This window comes from Pinus tabuliformis, chromosome 3_1 (assembly GCF_031772625.1).
Source record: "Pinus tabuliformis cultivar Carrire ecotype Pingquan chromosome 3_1, CPIR1, whole genome shotgun sequence".
NCBI classification, from domain to species: Eukaryota; Viridiplantae; Streptophyta; class Pinopsida; order Pinales; family Pinaceae; genus Pinus; species Pinus tabuliformis.
In genome coordinates, this window is record NC_142301.1 from 259,603,551 (window position 1) to 259,622,317 (window position 18,767).

General features: G+C 34.3%; 1 protein-coding gene across 1 annotated transcript in view; it reads right to left on the reverse strand.

The window, feature by feature from the left end:
- ECH2 (enoyl-CoA hydratase 2) overlaps positions 1-6,689 on the reverse strand; it is a 355,360-nt gene extending 348,671 nt beyond the window's left edge. Inside the window, exon 1 of the mRNA XM_089411132.1 lies at positions 6,542-6,689. The gene's annotated coding sequence lies outside the window, so the exon portion shown is untranslated. The remainder of the gene's footprint in view (positions 1-6,541) is intronic.
- Between the last annotated feature and the right edge of the window lie 12,078 nt (positions 6,690-18,767).

Here is an 18,767-nt window from a genome sequence, read left to right on the forward strand (position 1 = left end):
CGCAAGCATTGCGCAAGCCAGTCCAAAGGCCAGAGAAATTGACGTTGGGCAAGCCAGAGAGACGCAGAGACACAAGGAAGCTCTCTCTCGGGTCAGACACTTGTTCAGGAACATCTGTAAATATTGCTCAGTTCTATACTGCTGGGTGAAATTTTGTACATGCTAATTTTTGCTGAAGAATAATAAAACCTTCATTTGCTACACCGGGTTTACCACATTGGGTTTTTCTAGGGACAATTGTCCAAAAATAATTGTGTCATTGTGGTTGTATATGTGTCGGCATTTTACTTACATTTATTTTCTACAATGTTTTAATTGTGAAGGTTGCAATAGAATATGTTTCGATATTTGTTGTAACAATACAGTGGATAACTTATCTCTGAAGTAATAAGTAGAAGAAGTCATATTAATCACTACAGTAGGATTTCCATTTTAGAAATTTTCACACACACATTATGGCACTCATTGCCCTCAACGTTAGCCCTAGAAGGGCCTACGCTTGCATGACGTCAGCACCCTCTCTTTTCAGGTCACATGTGTGGAGAGTTATTATGCTTTTCATGGGCTACTAGGTCAGCTTGTGACCTAGGTTGTTATTTGCCCATTATGTTATTGTTTTGAGGGGCTAATATGCTAATATAGGATTCAGATTCCTCATATAAGTAAAGGAACCTTTCATTGTTGTATCTCATCATCACATCACTTGGATTTCGGCATCTTGAGCTACTTTTGGCCTTCTCTTCTTGGGATAAATTTGGATCTATTGATGCACTTTGACATTTGGAGCTAAATCGTCTTGCTTTGGAGCTATTATTTGGAATCAATAATGGAATCTTTTTGCATGTTATCTTGTAAGTGCTATTGTTGTTGAAGATCTATTTTTCTATGTCTAATGTATGGAATGTTGTTGATTCTAGTTTATGCTATTGTGCCCTAATTGTTGAAGATAAATTGAATACTATCTAGATGAATTATTGCATGCATTATTCATGTATAACATGTGAATTGAATCAGTCTTGCACTAATCATTATCGGGATAATTTCGGCGCAGGGAAAAAAGGGGAAAAATCGTAAAAATTGGGAAAAAATTGGTAATAATTGGGAAAAAATCGTAACATACAAAAATATTCATTTTTTTTCAATTTTTTTAATATCTAAACCATCTACAACATAAAATAAATACATTGACACATAAATATGATAAAAGAACTAATATATAAGATGTTTAATATCATTTCTAGTGCTACATCACACATAACAGTGAATCATGTCCTGAATAGTAAGTCCTGACTCCTGAGTCCCAACTCAACCTCAAAATATCAACAAAAAATAAAAATATGTATCTCATGAGTCATAATGTCATATACAATGAAATAAACAAAATAACTAAAGTCTAATACTATTGATTTCCTCTGCCCCTCCTACGAGAAAATGCCATAGCTTTCCTTTTCCCTCTAGATGTAGTGGAGGAGTTGGCAATGGAGTCTATTGTGCTCTAGAAGCTGAAGAACTAGGAGTAGGAGATATAGGAGGTAGACCACGTCCTCTACTAGTGGCAGGGGTAGCCCGGGCAGGTGGTGTTACCTCCTCCTCCTCCTCTTCCTCCCCCTCCACTACATTCTGCACTAACCAATCATCAACAAACTCCATGAGAGGCCTCAACCCTCCATGTAGCAGTGGTGTCAATCCCATCCAATGAGATGGCCTCCATATCAAGTGTCCTCTCAAGTTGCCTCACCCACAATCGAAAATTGTAGTAGACGTAGACCATGTCATTAAGTTGTTGGGACTCCAACTTGTACAAAAATCATGAAATAATAATTATAAAAAAAATATTGTTTAATGAATTCAAAAAGTTATTTGGAAATTTGCAATATTTTAAAATTTTAAGTGTTAACCTGTTGCGCTTCTTGTTGTGTATTTTTTCAAATACACTCCAGTTGCGCTCACATCCTAAGGAGCTACATGTTTGGCTGAAGATTCGAATGGTAAGCTTTTGCAGAAGGGGTACCCTGACACCATACATTCTCCACCATGGATTTACAACTAAATTAGAAATAAAATTTTAAATAAACATAAGAAAAAAATGGAATTCGAAGAGACAATGAAATTTGAAACAAACTAAAAAATACCTGGCATTTTAATCGTCCTATCAATCACAGCCATGTCAAAGCCAAATGTGCCACCTGCCATCCTATATGTCTCAATTTCTTTAGAGATTTTTGTACGTTTTGCTGGAGATCGCACCATCCTCTAGACACAGGTTAAAAATCCATCCCTGATCTCAGCATCAAATACAAACCCACATGCGTAAGAAAATGTGGTGTTCAGGTAGATCCCTGCACCATGAATGGGACGATGGAATGTGTTGTTCCATCGTTCATCAATCACTCCCCATAGGAGGAGTTGTCTCTGAAACCCTTCATCTCCCTTATCATCATAGTAGGCCTGAATGGATTCTTTCGCCCTGTCCATGGCCTCATACAAATAGCCCATTGCGGGCTTCTCACCATCAACTGATCGAAGAATCTTTACCAAAGGTTCAGTAACGGCACACACCTCCTGCACTCCCGCCCAGAAATCTTCCTGGTATGAAACTAGTCTGCATATGGCCTCTCCCTCTGGTTTGCGGCTCATTGTCAAAGCACGTCACTCCTCTGAAAGAAACATTCTCTTCACATTTCACATAGAATTCAAGAGGGATTGAAGAGATATGAAACTAGTGGCAAACCGTGTAATGGCGGGGCGCACCAACTCTTTGTTTTTGGTAAATCTTCTCATCAAGCTAAGCACAGATGTATGATTATATATAAATTTTGTAATGCTTTTGGATGACTCAACAATATCTTTGACAAAGGAAATTTTCCCTATGTCCTCCAACATCAAATCAATATAGTGTGCAACACAAAGTGTCCAAAATAAAGTAGGATGTCTGTCCATAAGCATCCTGCCAGCAGCAACATAATTTGCAGCATTGTCCGTTATGACTTGAACAACATTTTCTACACCCACCTCCAAAATAAACACATCCAGCAAATCACATAAAGTTCTTGCATCTTTGATTTGTGCAAATGCATCAACAGATTTGATAAACATAGTCCCCTTGGGACAACTAACCAAGAAGTTTATAAGGGTTCTCCCCTTTTGGTCAGTCCAACCATCTAACATCACAGTGCATCCTGTTTGTGCCCATGATTCCCTAAAATCCTCCAATCTTTTGGTGCAGTCAAGCTTTTCACTTTGAAGAATCCGGCCTCTAATGTCATGATAAGAAGGGATTTTGTACCCTGGGCCAACAGTTGCAATAGCATCAACAGCAGGCTAGAAAAATGGATTATTCCTTACAATGCTGAAAGGAATATCACTCCAAAGGAGAAATTTGGCCAGCAACTTGTCAGCTTGTTCTTTCTCAGTTTTTTTAAGCATTGAATTGATAGATGGCTGTGAACCAAGTGTGGTTCGAGGAACAAAAAATGATGAGGCAGCTACCGGGTTGGTTGATGCTGCAGTAGAACCACTGGCACTTCCTTGTTCAGCTGACTTTTTTAGTTGCCTCTTCATTTCTGCTTTGGCCTCTCTAGTGTGGTCTAAAGTTTCCAATGCTCTCATGGCTCTTCGGATGATTTCAGGATTTGTCTCTGTGCAAGGCCCTACATCAAATCCAGGGATTTGTGCAAGGTGATACTTCAATCTGTACACCCCCCCAGACATATGTTGCCCACACAACTTGCAAGTCAAGTTTAGTCTATCATTCGGAGCATCAGGTTCACCAAATTCCCAGAAAGGGTCAAATTTCCTTGGCATGTTTGATTTTGAACTTTGAACTTTTGAAGTTGAAAACTTGAATGGTGTTTCGGTGAACCTATGGCAAAATAAGGATTACAATTTACAAGTTACAAACTTACAATTTAGTATTTTACTATTTACATTGTACAAAAACTAAAAAAAATTACATACAATTTGAGAAACCCCATTCCAAACCCAACCAAAAAAAATTATAAAAAAATACATTGGACAAATGTTAGAAACCCCATTCCAAACCCAACCAAAAAAACTAAAAAAAAATTACATTGGAAAAATGTCAAAAACCCCATTCCAAACCCAACCAAAAACATAGAAAAAAACAAAACAAAGTTACAAAAGACTGAAAACACAAAACGTTGGTGCCCATACCGGTTTTATGGAGAAAATGTGTCTCCTCCTTGGCTCACACTTCATTTTTCTCCTCCAGTTAGTTGATTCAGCGCCAAAATTACCAAGTCTCCAAGTCTCCAAACCCCAGTTGCGCGCCTGTCTGTTGTCCAAATGACAAATTAAATCGTGTTTTTCCCTTTAAAACACGCGTTGCCCAACAATGTCGCGATTTTTTCGGAAAAAACGGCTATAAAAAAAACCCATGATTTTATTGCTCGATTTTATCTTCTTTTTGAAAAAATCGCGATAAAACGATATTATCACGATTGTTTGGCGATTAGTGCAACACTAAATTGAATGTCCTAGTGGTGATCTATCATTAGCTCTCCCATGAAAAGAAATTGATTTCCATTGCATAGTTAATTGTTCAAGGTTTTGGTGCCAGGGCATCAAGATTTTGGCCTCCTTAGTAACCTTTTGGAAAATCTATCACATCATAGGCTCCAATTACCCAAGGGACAATCTAGTTGGTGATCATATCTCACTTTTTTCCATAAAACCTCTTTCTCTAAATTCAACCCCTTTAAGGCCGCCAAGCTTGCTAACTAGGGCTTGGTATGAATCCCTAGGCAAGGCAAATTTTTGAGATTGGAAACCCTAAACATCAAGAGGACTGCATTTGCCACAAAATCTATCCTTTTGGTGGGCATCCACTTCAATCTTGTCCATAAATTTCTTTGCCATAGTTGTTTTCCCAAACCGGGAACTCTAACCTAGTTTTGCTTCAACTTAGGGGCTTGTTGAGGATTTCATGAGCCTAGGCATTGCTTACATACCTTGTAAGAAACCCTTTCTCATTGTCTCAATCTTGGGTTGTTCCAACACATCAAATTTATCAAACCGTAGATCTTGTGCCTTGCATTATAGGTCTCTCTATAGAAAGTGAATTGCCTCCGAGTGAAGCCTTGAACCCAAATTGTACCTTTCTTTTGATATCCTATTTAGGTCACCTTACTCATCAACATTAAAATACCTATTTTAAGTGACCTCTCTCATACTGGAACTCCTCCCATCAGTGAAAGTTTGTAAAGAGAAGGGGGTTTCGGCTGTGGTGACAGTGGGCCACTACCCATTGTTGTCTCTTTGTCTAGTGTTTACCTAATAGAGTGTCCCCTTCTTATGCCTGCTAGATTTTGCAGCAACAGGCCTCGCAATGCACTTTGCTAAAAGTTTCTATTAAAGATAAACATTTTGGACTAAATTCTATTTATTCCACAAAAACATATCAATCTGCTTAAAGGATTCATTTTAATATATGATTTATTTTCCCTGCAACAACCGGTTCAGGGTATCTCTGACTCTCTACTAGTGAAAAAAAAAGCCAATGGACGCCTTTTGTGTAGAAAACCTAGCAGTATTTCCATGTCCGCGTGAAATTCAACTTTCATTTATGATCTTCTAGAAGTAAATTCCAGACCCAGCTAGAAAAGGTAGACTCAAACACACAGACTACGCGAAAGATATATTGTAGTGCATGTTGTCGTAAATTGATAATGCTCTGTCAATGGGGTTGTCGTTCAGCAGTATTGATAGTGGCATATCAAGGCATCTGTCCAGGATCAATACTTCGAGAAGCCTGAATAGGCAGTTGGAGGTAATTTTGACACAAAAGTACCCCGTGTCACGGAAGCTTGGCGGAACAAAAGGGCTTGTGTTCAGTGTTTTGCTCCTTGAGGGCCATTTTGGCTGCATAAGCAGGCTGCTCGTGGTGCTTGATCCCTTCAGGGCCAGCTGTAATGCTTCCTTTTGAGAATAAAGTCCTAGAAAAATACAAAATAGCAAGGCTTTTACAAACGTATTAAGACTGAATTTTGAACTGCTTTAGTTCACGATTAAGCATAACCCATGTTTTCACCATGGCTTGGGATGTTAAATTTTCATCATTACACAATCTCAGTTGTCACCGTGTAGATCTCATGTGGTAACAAAGAGAAGGGAAGTGCCACATCAAAAGCCATCATAGGCACTCTGATATCCAAAAGACATATATAAATGACTCATTCGACTTTCAGTAAAATATTTATTATATTTAAAAATGTAGACTGTAATTCATACAGTAGCCCCTCTAATGAATTTCAAATTCCATCCGGATTTGGACTACTAACAAAAGTAATGTTTTTGCTGCCACAAGATCACCGGTTCAATTCTCAAATAGTTATTATAATTGAGGTTCCACGATAAAACGCGAGTTCTTCTCTATTACTGGAAGGGGAAAAACCCCACAACAATACAGAGTTTTCAATTGACAAATATAAACTGATAGGGTAGATCGGATGCATTGAGTTTTCAATTGACAAAATATAAACTGATACAGTAGATTGGATGTGCTAGTGTTTGTAGAACTCACCTTAGGGTACAGTAGGTATATGTTTGCCCCAGAAATCTTCGGTTCCAGAATTCAGAATTCGCACGAATAAATTTGAGTGTTAGGTTCGTAGAGTCCTTTCTTTTTTTTAACAAAAACGCACATAGTGGCGAAAGAGCTCGTCATTTATTTTTTGGATTTTTTACATTTCATAATTTTAAAATTAGTATTTTAAAATAATGAAATGAAATGGTATTTTAACGTTTGTCATATTAAAAATTGAGAAATCTAATGAGGTGAACAAGTTGTCCAGAGAATTTTGTAAATCCAAGTTATAGTTGTTAAACTTCAAAATTTTAGGTGTTCTAGACGTTTTTGATGGTGTTGAATCCATTTCCACTATCAAAAACACGATTCAAACACTACCTCTACAAGAAAGATTCCAAAAAAATTGTAAATTTAAATTACTTTCAATGGAAAGAAAATAAAATATTATAAAATTAAGAAAGATTACAATTTCAATAACTCGGTGGTTTGTAATTCTTCTAATTTTTTGATGCTCAATAAGCATTGTGTCTTTCATATTATATGAGAATAGATGTGAATCATAAAAACGATTTAAGATTTGATATTTGTTACATTCTTTTGGCTTCTAAAGATTATAACGATCTATATTCTATATATTATTTGATATGGTGTATCTTTCCACAACATAAACTCATAATAAATTCATATTTAGAGAATTCTATTACTATATTGGTATATCCATTATTTTAAGTGTCACTTAATGTGAACTTCCAAGAGAAGCTTTGATGCCTAAACCCATACGTTAAAGTACATTTGTTTACCTTTGTTGATATGATAATTGGTATGATTTTTAATATTCATATTTAATGTGTTCAAATCTCTTCATCGTCATATTGTCATTTCCTTTGTTATCTTTGCCTCTACACTTAGCTTTACAAAAAACTAAAAGAATCAGTGATGAGTTATGGTTGTAATATGTAATGGCATTACAAATTCATTAACAAGATCCACTACAAATGTGTGGTTGAATGACAATTTTAAAGAGTAAACAATAGACATCCACTAAATCCAAAGAAATCAAGTTATCTAGCTCTCTTCAGTTTTTTCAAAAAAAGAAAATATCGTATTTTTCTATTAAAACAAAAAAGGAATACATATCCAAGGTACATGCGCAATGCACTATTTATATGACACTTCATTCTTCCCATGAATGCAGAAAGAGCATAATATCAGGAAATTTAACACATAATATCCAAAATCACCTACAACATCAACTATATACATAAGAAGATATATAGCCTAAGAAAAATAAGCAATTGCCATCAACAGTATGATCTTTGTTCAAAATATACTAAGAAAAAGAGTTATGTTAGGATGACCAAAACTAGAAATCCCAAAATAGCCAAGAGATTAGAGATAATATTGATGACAGAAAGCCCATTAGGATGTACAAATATGGATTTTGTTATTCCAATGACAATTGTTGACCTATGGAGATGAGGATTCTCCCACATCTCAATAATTGATTATGATGTATTTCTTCGAAAAAGATATAGCCTTCTTCCACATTGAGAGACTATCAACATGGTTGTTCCATTCTCCGTGAACATACTGAAAAGAGAGGAAAAGAATGTTTTCCCTCAGATTGGATATTTTGTCCTTCTGGTAGATCAAATCTAAAACCTGAATATTGTTTCTCCTTGTTAACCAATTAATGGCGCATTTAGAATTTCCATATCCCTGTAAGGATTCTATTTTACTTTGAGAAGCAAAAAATAGAAGCACCCAGCAAGCAACAATTTTAGCCTTGGTATTAGTGTCAGTCCCCAAGTTCAACCAAATATGATAAGAAAGAGCCCCCTGGAGGAGTAAGAGAGCACCCCGGCCACATAGGCCATCCTGAGAAGCTCCATTGAAAAATCTTACATGACAAGAAAGGAGACTTGACGAATAACAGAAAGAACGAACCCGCTTGATCTTATGGGGTCTCAAGAAAACCTTAAAAAAACCTATGACCTAAGCAAGGATGACAGAGACTTTGATAGACCGATCTTTGAAGATTAACTTGTTTCACATTTTTGGCATTATTGTCTTTGATGGCAAAGGAATAACATGAGCAACAATGTATGTTGCAGTTAATGTTTGATAACAAGGTATGCTTGATATGTTACAGAGGTCACATTGATCAGAGGTGAAAGAGTTGAGCTTGTGTTGAGTTTATTATGCTTGTGATGTTGTGTAATCTAGTTGATGTATGTTGGCATATTGTTAGAGCAACTTGTTTGCTTATTGTTTTTAGTTACAGAGATTGCATATATTGCTATGTTGTTGGTTATGGTGCAAAGGTTGCTAAGATTGCAGAGAAGTCGAAGTTGCTTGCATATGCATATGTTATGATGTTGCGATTGATATGGTCGTTATGATATTGCTTATGTTGTAATGATGTTATATTGTTGATCATTGTTGTCATGATTTTGATGCATGAAGAAATTGTGATGGCAAAGGAGTAGCAATGTAGGATGGCAAAGGGTGTCATTGATGGCACAGTTGTCTTGGAGCTCTTATGTTACTTGCATATGGTGTGTAATTGCTTACATATCCATGTTGATTACATACGCTTGTTGTTTGTTGATGAAAAAATGTTGTAGATATTATTATGTTGCACAGATTGTTGTTATGCAAGGCTAAGGCAAAGGGATGATGCAAGGTTATGGCAATGGAAAATGTGTTATAGAAGAATATTAATTAATGTTATTTGAATATGTTGAAATATAGTTTATTGGCATGAAGAATATTAATGCATATTTCAAATTCATCTTATGTATTTTAATATTCAAAGGTTGAAAAAAGTTTGGAAATGAAGAGACAATCCTTGAAATGCCAAGAGACAAGCCTTGTCATTTCAGATTCATGTGTGGAATACCAACAACCATCAAAGTTTTCTTATAAAATGTGTTAATTTGGAAGGTTGATATTTTTTTTAGAGAGTTAGAGAATGTGAGAGTTGATTGAGGTGTTGTTCATTAGCTACCTAACACATATATAGAGTTGATGTGACGCAGATTTGAGGAGAAGAAGAAGCAGAGGCATAGATGGAGGTATGCAGAGTTATAGACTAATTAAACCACCATGTTGTTTCTTATATGTATTAGGGGATTGTAGTCTCCTTTTAAGTTGTAGCTTGATACATAATAGGTTGGAGCATGTTCAGGTAGGAGCCTCCTGTGAATTGTAGCATGCATAAAATTGATGAGATTTGGATCTTCCTTGCAAGTTAAAGCTTGCAAAAGAAATTGAGGTAGCAACATCTTGTAGGTCGAAGCCTACAGAAAATTAGATGTAATAAGGGAGTAGAAGCTTACCTTTGCATTACAACAATAACAAATTTGTGGTATTGGTTATATATTAAATCTAGTGTTCATAAGGTGTATGCTGCTCATTTAACAGTTCAATTAACCATTAAAAAATAATAAGAATTTAATGACCATGAATGTACTAAATGGATTCAACCCCCTAGTTTATTTAAGTTTCCAACACGCACCTTCCATATGTCCCATATTAAAAAAAACGGGTAATGATTTGAAGATACCCATCTTGAGATCCCACCAATAAAGAAAAGATTCAAGGGATGAATAAGGACCATTATCCAGGATATTGATAGATGATAAAATTTCATTCCAAAGAGAATTGGAATAGGCACACTCAAGAAAAGGTGGTCTACAGGTTCTGGTCCGCTCAAACATAAGCAACATACATTTGGACCTGTGAAACCCCTGCATAAAAGATTATCCCAAGTGAGGATGTGTTTTTCCAGGTAATGCCATACAAAGAATCTGAGTTTAGGCAATAGAGACCATTTCCAAGTCTTCCTATGCCACCATATGTCCTTTAGATCAAGTGAGGAAGCAGAGATGGAGTCATAGGATTGTTTGGTTGTGACCTGACCAATGGATGTGTTCCAACTCCAAACAATGGAGTATTACTCATTTTTTAAATAAAACCCACTTGATAATGTATTTTTAATATAAGAATCCCATTCAACAATCAAGGATCCTTGCAACCCTAGGTCATTTGAACTTTTCCAACAACAATGGTTAACAACTAGAGATCTAGATAGTGAGGCATGACACAACCTAGAAACTCCCTTAGCATTGAGAGAGGAGATAAGTTTCAGCGATAGTTAATAGAAAGAATTATCCCCTATAAATGGATCCTTCCTCAGGATAGCCTTGAGTCTATTTCCCACCTTCAAGGAAATCCATTTAACTATCCAAGGAAACGCCTCCACCCAATCCCTCCTGGTAATTGACCCCAAAGAATATTTTTGCAAGTTAAAAGACCTCAACCATTCCATAAATGACCTATTATGTAAGTATTTATAGTAAATAATACAACTCTAAATACCTAAACCTATAACAACCTTCCAAAAACTCCTCATAGCAAGAGCTAGACCAAATTAATGGAAATTTTTAAAACCCTATCCCCCACAGCTCTTGGGTTATGAGAGTAAGTCCCATTTGGCCAAATGAAATCCAGAGCTAATATTCTTGTCAGACCAAAGAAAATTGAACATGTATTGGCGAATATTCCTGATGGTTGATTTGAAAATCTTAGCGAGAGTTAGTCAATACACCAATATACTCTCTGGGACAAACTTAACCAAATTCATCCTACCACCTAAGGAAAGCCACTTATAGCACTAATTGCTAATTTTGTTTTCGATCCTCTTGATGAGCTAGGACCAATCTTCCACATGATACCAATTCACTTGTTAGATAATAACCAAGTAGGTAATGCCATGATCAATGGGGACCACCTTGTAAGGAAGAATAGAAGTGATGGAATCGATGGTATGAACCAGAATATTGTTATGGAGGAAGGAGGATTTAAGGCTACTAATTTTCATACTAGTCACAATGCAAAATGTAGTAAATATGTTGTGGAAATGAACCCATTCAGTAGTAGAACTAGTCCAAAAAATTAAAACGTCATCCATGAAGAGTAGATGAGTTAAATATAAATACTTTGACACCTTAACCTCATTGATGAGACCATCACTTTTAGCCTTGATGATCATCCTACTAAGGCCCTCTATGATTAGCAGAGATAAAGTGGGAGATAAGGAGCAAGCCTGTCTCAAGCCTCTAGAGCTAAGAAAAAATTCAGATGGGGCTCCATTGACAAGCACTGAGAAGTTTGCAGATTTAATGTAGCCCATGATCCAATATGTAATCTTAAAGTCCAGAAAGATATGGAGGAGAAGGAGCCTAAGAAAGCTCCAATTCACTCTATCATGTGCTTTGACCAATTCCATTTTGAGGATCAAAGAACCTTTTTTTTTGTCTTGATGGAGTGAAAATCCTCTTGTGTCGTTCCAATAGAATCATCAATCAGATGACCAGGAAGGAAGCCAAATTGTTCAGGAGATAGCAAGGATGAAAACAAACTTTTTAAGATGTTGGAAATGCCTTTTGCAATGACCTTGTAAATTAAGTTACATAGAGATATCGACCTAAAGTCATTAAAGGTGAGAGGTTTGGAGCATTTGCAAAATACGAGAAATGAAAGTGGCATTGATTGCTCTAGACACCCTCCCTGAAGCCATGGCCTCCTCTAGAACCTGCAGAATTTCATTCCAAAACAGGTCAAAAAACTATAGAAAAAATTCAATGGTCCACGCATCAAGAGCAGGGCTCTTATCCTTTGCAAAGGATTTAAGGATACATTTAATCTTGTCCAGGGATACAGGACCAACCATACAGGCTTAGTCTTCCTCCAAGAACAACCGAGGAAAATGTTGGATAATTTGGAGCTATGCTTGAATTAGATTATCACAAGGATCACTAAATAAACCAGAAAAAAATGTGCCTTAACAACCTTCTCCAAATCTTGTTCGAAACACTTCAACATCTTGTATATCCCAAATTATATTTTTGATCCTCCTATGGTTGGAGAACTTAAGGAAAAATTTGTTGTTATGATCTCCTTTCCTAACCCATATCGCTCTTCTTTTTAATTGCTAACATTCCTCTTTAACTTTGAGAAGTTGTGCTTTACTTTCCTTTGAGAAGTTGTGCTTTCCTTTCAGTAAATTATCATGATAAAAACTATTCTAAAGGGCATTTGAGCTTGATTGAGCCTCACACAAACCTAGTATGAACATTTCACAGTTGGATACATAGTTCTTCTTGCATTAAACCATCATATAATATTCCCTCTCTCCAAAAGCATCTAACATATTAACAAACCTAATATGGTTATGGCATTGCTATCTAATATTTTCTTAATATTTAAGAAATTTGTTAGCATCTCAATCACTTCATATGTAGTTCATGGCATCCACATTATGACAATATATACTTAGGAAAGAAACACATAATTAACACTTGAATATAAATCTCTCAACAATCCATTAATCTTGTAAAAGTTTGGTCAACTTCATAATAAACATAATGTATAGTTTTTCTTTGTTTTGCAGAAAACTTTGTTAATGATTTTGTTTGTGATAAAAAAACACTATTAATCTTAGGGATAACTTGCATGTTGTTGATTAAGTCTATGTATGAACTTGCACAAAATGAACCTTGTAAATATCCCAAAACCTAAAATTGGGATTACAATAGTGATAATTGTGATCTTCAATTCCTTCAATTTTATGCATCTTTAATTCCTTACTATGTTCATTCTCCTTTCACCAAATTTGTACATCTTTATCTATCGCACTCTTTGCTTTCTTCTTCTTCTTTCTAGAAACATTGGCATTCGTGTGAGAAATTTAAGTTTTGAATATTTGAGAATTCTCCTCATATCTCTTTCCCTTTGCTTTAATGCAAGCCCAAGAAAAATGAGATGTATCCTTTACAACCTTAAACTTGGGAAACATTTTTTTATGCTTCAGGAGGATTCTTATGTAAGATATGGAGAAGGTAATGTAATTCATGTTATAATGAGATGTATGCAATAGAGATTATGTTCTAAATCCACCATGTCATGCATTTTTGCATGGTTTAAGAGATGCATTGAAAAATCAATATCTGCACTAAGAATAACATATTTGATGGCCTTGATGAGTAATTTCCTTTCGCTTTGTGTTTGTATTGATCCTAAAAACTATAGAGGTCTTTGCCTACATAATAAGAAATGGATGGAATCATACTAGATTTGCTTGTTCCTAAAGCACTATAAAGCAAGAAGTCTCTCTTCATGACTCTTATAGTGTTTTGGTAGAATTACCACTCTTTAATAAAGGCCTCAAAGTTTATGACAATTTATTCTTTCCTAATGAGAGTTACAACAAACATGACACCTGTGGGTAAGCATGATTGTAATGTGCTTAAGATATTAATTTAGTACGATGTGCTAAATCACCATATGGATACACAAATCAACTCCGCTATGATATGGTTGTCACAAAAAAGTTTGATTATGACCTTGTGTTTAAAGCTTTACATTGTCATTTTGAATACTTTTTAATTCCTTTGAAGAAAAAAAGTAGGGCTCGACATTAATGATTTTTATTTTTGTTCTCATAAAAATTGGAAAACCAATATTTTATTTAGAGTATTTTTATTTTGAAATGTGTTACTTTTTGTCATTTAAAATATATATATATATATATATATATATATATATATTATTTTATTATTATTTTTTTTTATCATGGCAAGGTTGGATGAAAATATACCCTTTAACCTAAAATAAAAAGCAACTGTTTAAATTTAACCACTAGTTAAAATGTTAATATTATTATATTTTTTGTATTCAATCTTATGTGATCCATAATGAATTAAGCAATGTCTTTTGGTAGAAATCACATAATGAATTATATTGGCAAATTTTTAATAAATCTAATAGAATAGATATCATTTAAAATTAATACCTTTATCATATAGTAAAAAAAATGATGTTGAATACAAATCTATAATAAATATAGTAAAATATATATCCTTGGATTTAGAATTTAAAGTATAAGGATAATATCTAAGTGTATAAGTTTTCATATTTAGTTATCATAATACTGAATTTTATGGAAAAAATAGTACAAGTTATTATTATGTATCCAACAATTTAAATAGACAATCCACCCCTTGCTAGGGACACATAAAGTTGAAAGTGATTTGTTTAGGTTGAATTTAATAGAAATAAATTGTGTAAGAGATTCTGATTTATATAATGTTTCAAGTGCACTCTATCCCTCATCAAATACATGTAAAACTAACTAAGTGATCTTTACGAATTGAATTTATTGAACTAAATTGTCTAAGGGATTATTTTATGTCCATTGTGTAGAGTGGACACTCCACCCCTCATCACGGACACATAAAGTTGAAAGTGTTCCTTCTGGTAACATAAAGGATCACTTTCAACTTCATATGTCTTTGATGAAGGATGGAGTGTCCACTTGAAATGTTGGACAATTAATAATCTCTTACACATAATGCTTCCATAAAATTCAACACACACACACATATATAACAAAATAAATATTTTAAATTTGGGCATTTAAATTAAATGAAATGTGTATTAAATGGAAATAAATGTTCATTGATAATAAAACCAACCTAGATCCATCTTAACCTCAAGTCTATCAAGCATTAAGAGGGACCAAATTTCTTGAGGTGCAAACCTCTTTTTTTAGTGCAAAACTTGAGGAAAAGTTTACACTTCGAGAGATTTGATCCCTTTTGGTGCTTGATATATCCAGGGTTAAGATGGATCTAGGCTAGTTTCGGTTGTGTGCGTCCATGGAAAATTTGTCAAACATATGATTAATCTGATCATTTTAAATATGTTAAATACGTCTAATATTAAGTATATTTAAGTTAATATCCAAAGTGGAAGTTATTTAGTTAATATTTTAAATAAAGTCATTTTAAATATGTTAAATATGTTCGATATTAATCTGATCAAATCCAGAGTTAAGATGAAATTAGGTTAGTTTCAATCGTGTGAGGCCACACAAAATTTGTCAAACATATGATTAATGTAATAATTTTGAATATGTTAAATATGTCAAAGATTAATTTGATGAGTTCTTTATCTTCTATATCTCATGAACATTGGACCTCCATTTTATTAAATACCTTAACTCTAGCATATGACTCCTCACACAGATGACACATTTGAACTTGAGCTAATTGATAAATTCCATAATGAATTTTTGATGTGCAATATTCATATCAACGAGAGTTACGAGTTGAGCTTGGGTATAGATATATTTTAAACATATTTTCTCATAAGATTTTCTTTCGCATCTTGTGCTATGCCTGAGTTGGTTGAATACTGTTTTCTTTGTCGATATACTCTTTGTTATTCAATTTTTCATTCATTTTGTTATTTATGCTCTTTAGTTGTCATTTTCATTACCATTTTTTGGTTGATTTCCTCTTTGTCATGCATTTTCTTGTATTCTTTTATCTTCACACTCTTTAATTGTCATTTTTTTGTGCCATTCTTTGTCGATATGCTTTTTGATATTCTCTTTGATATGTTACTTGTCAGTTAATTTTTTCTTTCACCTATTCTTGTTGTTATTCGGTTATCATTTTTTGTGACTATATTTTTTGATCTGCTCTTTGCTGCTCCCTTTCTTATTGACACCCCTCAACTATAATTTATTATGCCTTTCTATATTGATTTGATCTTTGTTGTCCATTTTTATTTAAGATGGATCTAGGATAATGATTACAATGAACATATGCTTTTTGTTGTTCATTTCTATTTAAAATGGATCTAGGCTGATAATTACTATAACAAACAAATTAATGCATGTCGTCAATAATTAATTTGTGCATACACTAAAATCAATGGACATTATTAATCTAATTACTTTGAAAGCAATGTGTATCATCTGTCTATTTCCATCGAATCAGAAATTAACATCTACACTAAAGTCAATGCATTTAGTGCAAATAGAATTAGAAATCAACATTTACACAAAAATCAATGCCTCCTCAGCTGTCATTTCTCATGTCTCTCTATGACTTGCTCTTTGTTGTTCTTTTTTTATTTAAGATGGATCTAGGCTCTTTGTTGTCCATTCTATTTATTATGAATATATGTTGACGATTATTATAACACAAAAGTCAATGTACATCATCAATACTTACTTTGTACATACTCTAAGATCAACGCATATAATAAATCTCATTACTTTGAAAGATGTGCACTTCATCTATCTAGTCACATTTTACAAAAAAAAACTGGCATCTACACTAGAATCAATGCATCGAGTGTAAACAATCAAATGGGATTAGAAATCAATGTCTACATAGAGATCAATGCATCAAGTGCAGTCAATTAAATAGGACTAGAAATCAACATCTACATTGAAATCAATGCAACACATATAATCAATCAAATAATATTAGAAATTAATATCTATACTAAAATCAATGCAACCATTTCAGTGAAACAACAAAATATTAATGTTAAAGTAATGTAAATTGGAGTTAAAACTTTATATATGCTTTTACCCATTTAATTTAGTAAAATTTCAATATTTTTTGCTATCTTGTTTTTATATAATTTGAGATTTGATGATTTTATAAATCCAACTTCTTTTACCTCTTATAAAGTCTTACTTTCTCTTTGTTATGAATAGTAGCATTCAATATTATATAATATTATATGGTATTATATTAAATATTATATAGTGTTTTATTTTTAAGCATTATAGATATATTTTAACATTGTCAGGTATTGGTTATATTGCAAAAAAAGGGAGGAGTAAACTCTTGTTACATTCGGAAGGAAATTGATTCAAGTATAGATCTGAAAATGGGAACACAGTCCCTGCATCTATACTTGAAACCAAGTTTCTATGGATTTAATTGATTGACTTGGCGTATTGCCTAACAAACTGTCCTAGAAGTAAAATAAACTTGCATACATTTGAATTTAAACTATTTCACCAAAATTGGTGGACTGATTCCTCTTGTTGTGGACGACGCTTCTTGCTTTCTTTATTGGAGGTTTCCCCTTGCAGACTCTAGTTGATTGACTTGATATATTTAATCGTTTCCTCAAGATGCTTGCATTTGTCTTTTAGCTCTGTTATTTCATCTTTCTGATTGTCTATGTCTCTCTGTTTGTACACATTCTCAGTTTTAATTTCTGCCCTGAGATCCTTGAGTGCTTGATTGAACCTCCCAATCATGAACTTGTTTGCCAGCATGTTGGGAAACTTTCATTCTTTTCAACTCTTTCTATTGGGTTGCAGGCCATTGTGATCCTCTGAGTGGCTGTGTTTTTTGTAGCTTTTTTGTTCTTTTTGAGAGCGCTCTTGCTGAAGTTCTTTTGCTCTACTCCTCTATTCTTGATATGAAATTTCAATCTATTGTAGCTTGTTGCTTCACAAATACCCAACTATGCCCTTGATGACCCAGATATACACTGGGCTTGATTTGTTAAAATGTTGTACTGCCTGCTTGGAGAAATATCCACCAAAACTTTTTCGAGAACTGATTGACTAGTAGAGAGGGCACTGAGGTGAAGCAGATGAGGCGATTGATGAGTGACTGAAAGAAAGGTCGTTGTTGTGAAGCAAATGATGGATTGATGAGGGTGTTGTGGTGAAAGAGATGAAGGGACCAAAAGAAGAGAATGATGTAGGGAGTATATCCTGATAATACTAAGACAATAGAGAATACTCTGTTGCATCAAAGAAAGGATACATAAAGAACTATTAAGAGCAGGGAGCTGGTAATATGAAACTGATGCGTTCTTGGTATGACAGATTTTGGGAATAGCTGAGGGGTTGTTGTTGAAATCGCAACAGAACGACAGGATACCCGAATTAGTGAGAGAATTTGACTATGGGATTACTTCACTATTGGCTTGACACAAGAAACTGAACACTTCTGTCTTTTTATCATTCACTTCATCGATATTTAAGCTTGCCTTGAAATTACTGGTCCTGTTGATGCTTGCTGATATGTATGTATTGTTGCTGAGGGTGATCATTCGACTATGATTTTTGAAACCATTAATTTCATATCACTTGACCATGATATGACATATAACGTCTCGACTCAGGCATAGAGGATATTTGTGATCCTTGGCTTGCAAACTTTGGATATTTTTGGATTTTGTTTGATTTTTTGCTTAGATTCTTGTAGATAGCATTTGAGTGTCTCTGATAATAAATCTTCTTTGTGATATGCTGGTATACTCTCCCTGTTTAATTGATTTTTATCATGCTTTTTCCCATTTTTTCTTGCCTTTTCCCATTTTTTCTTTC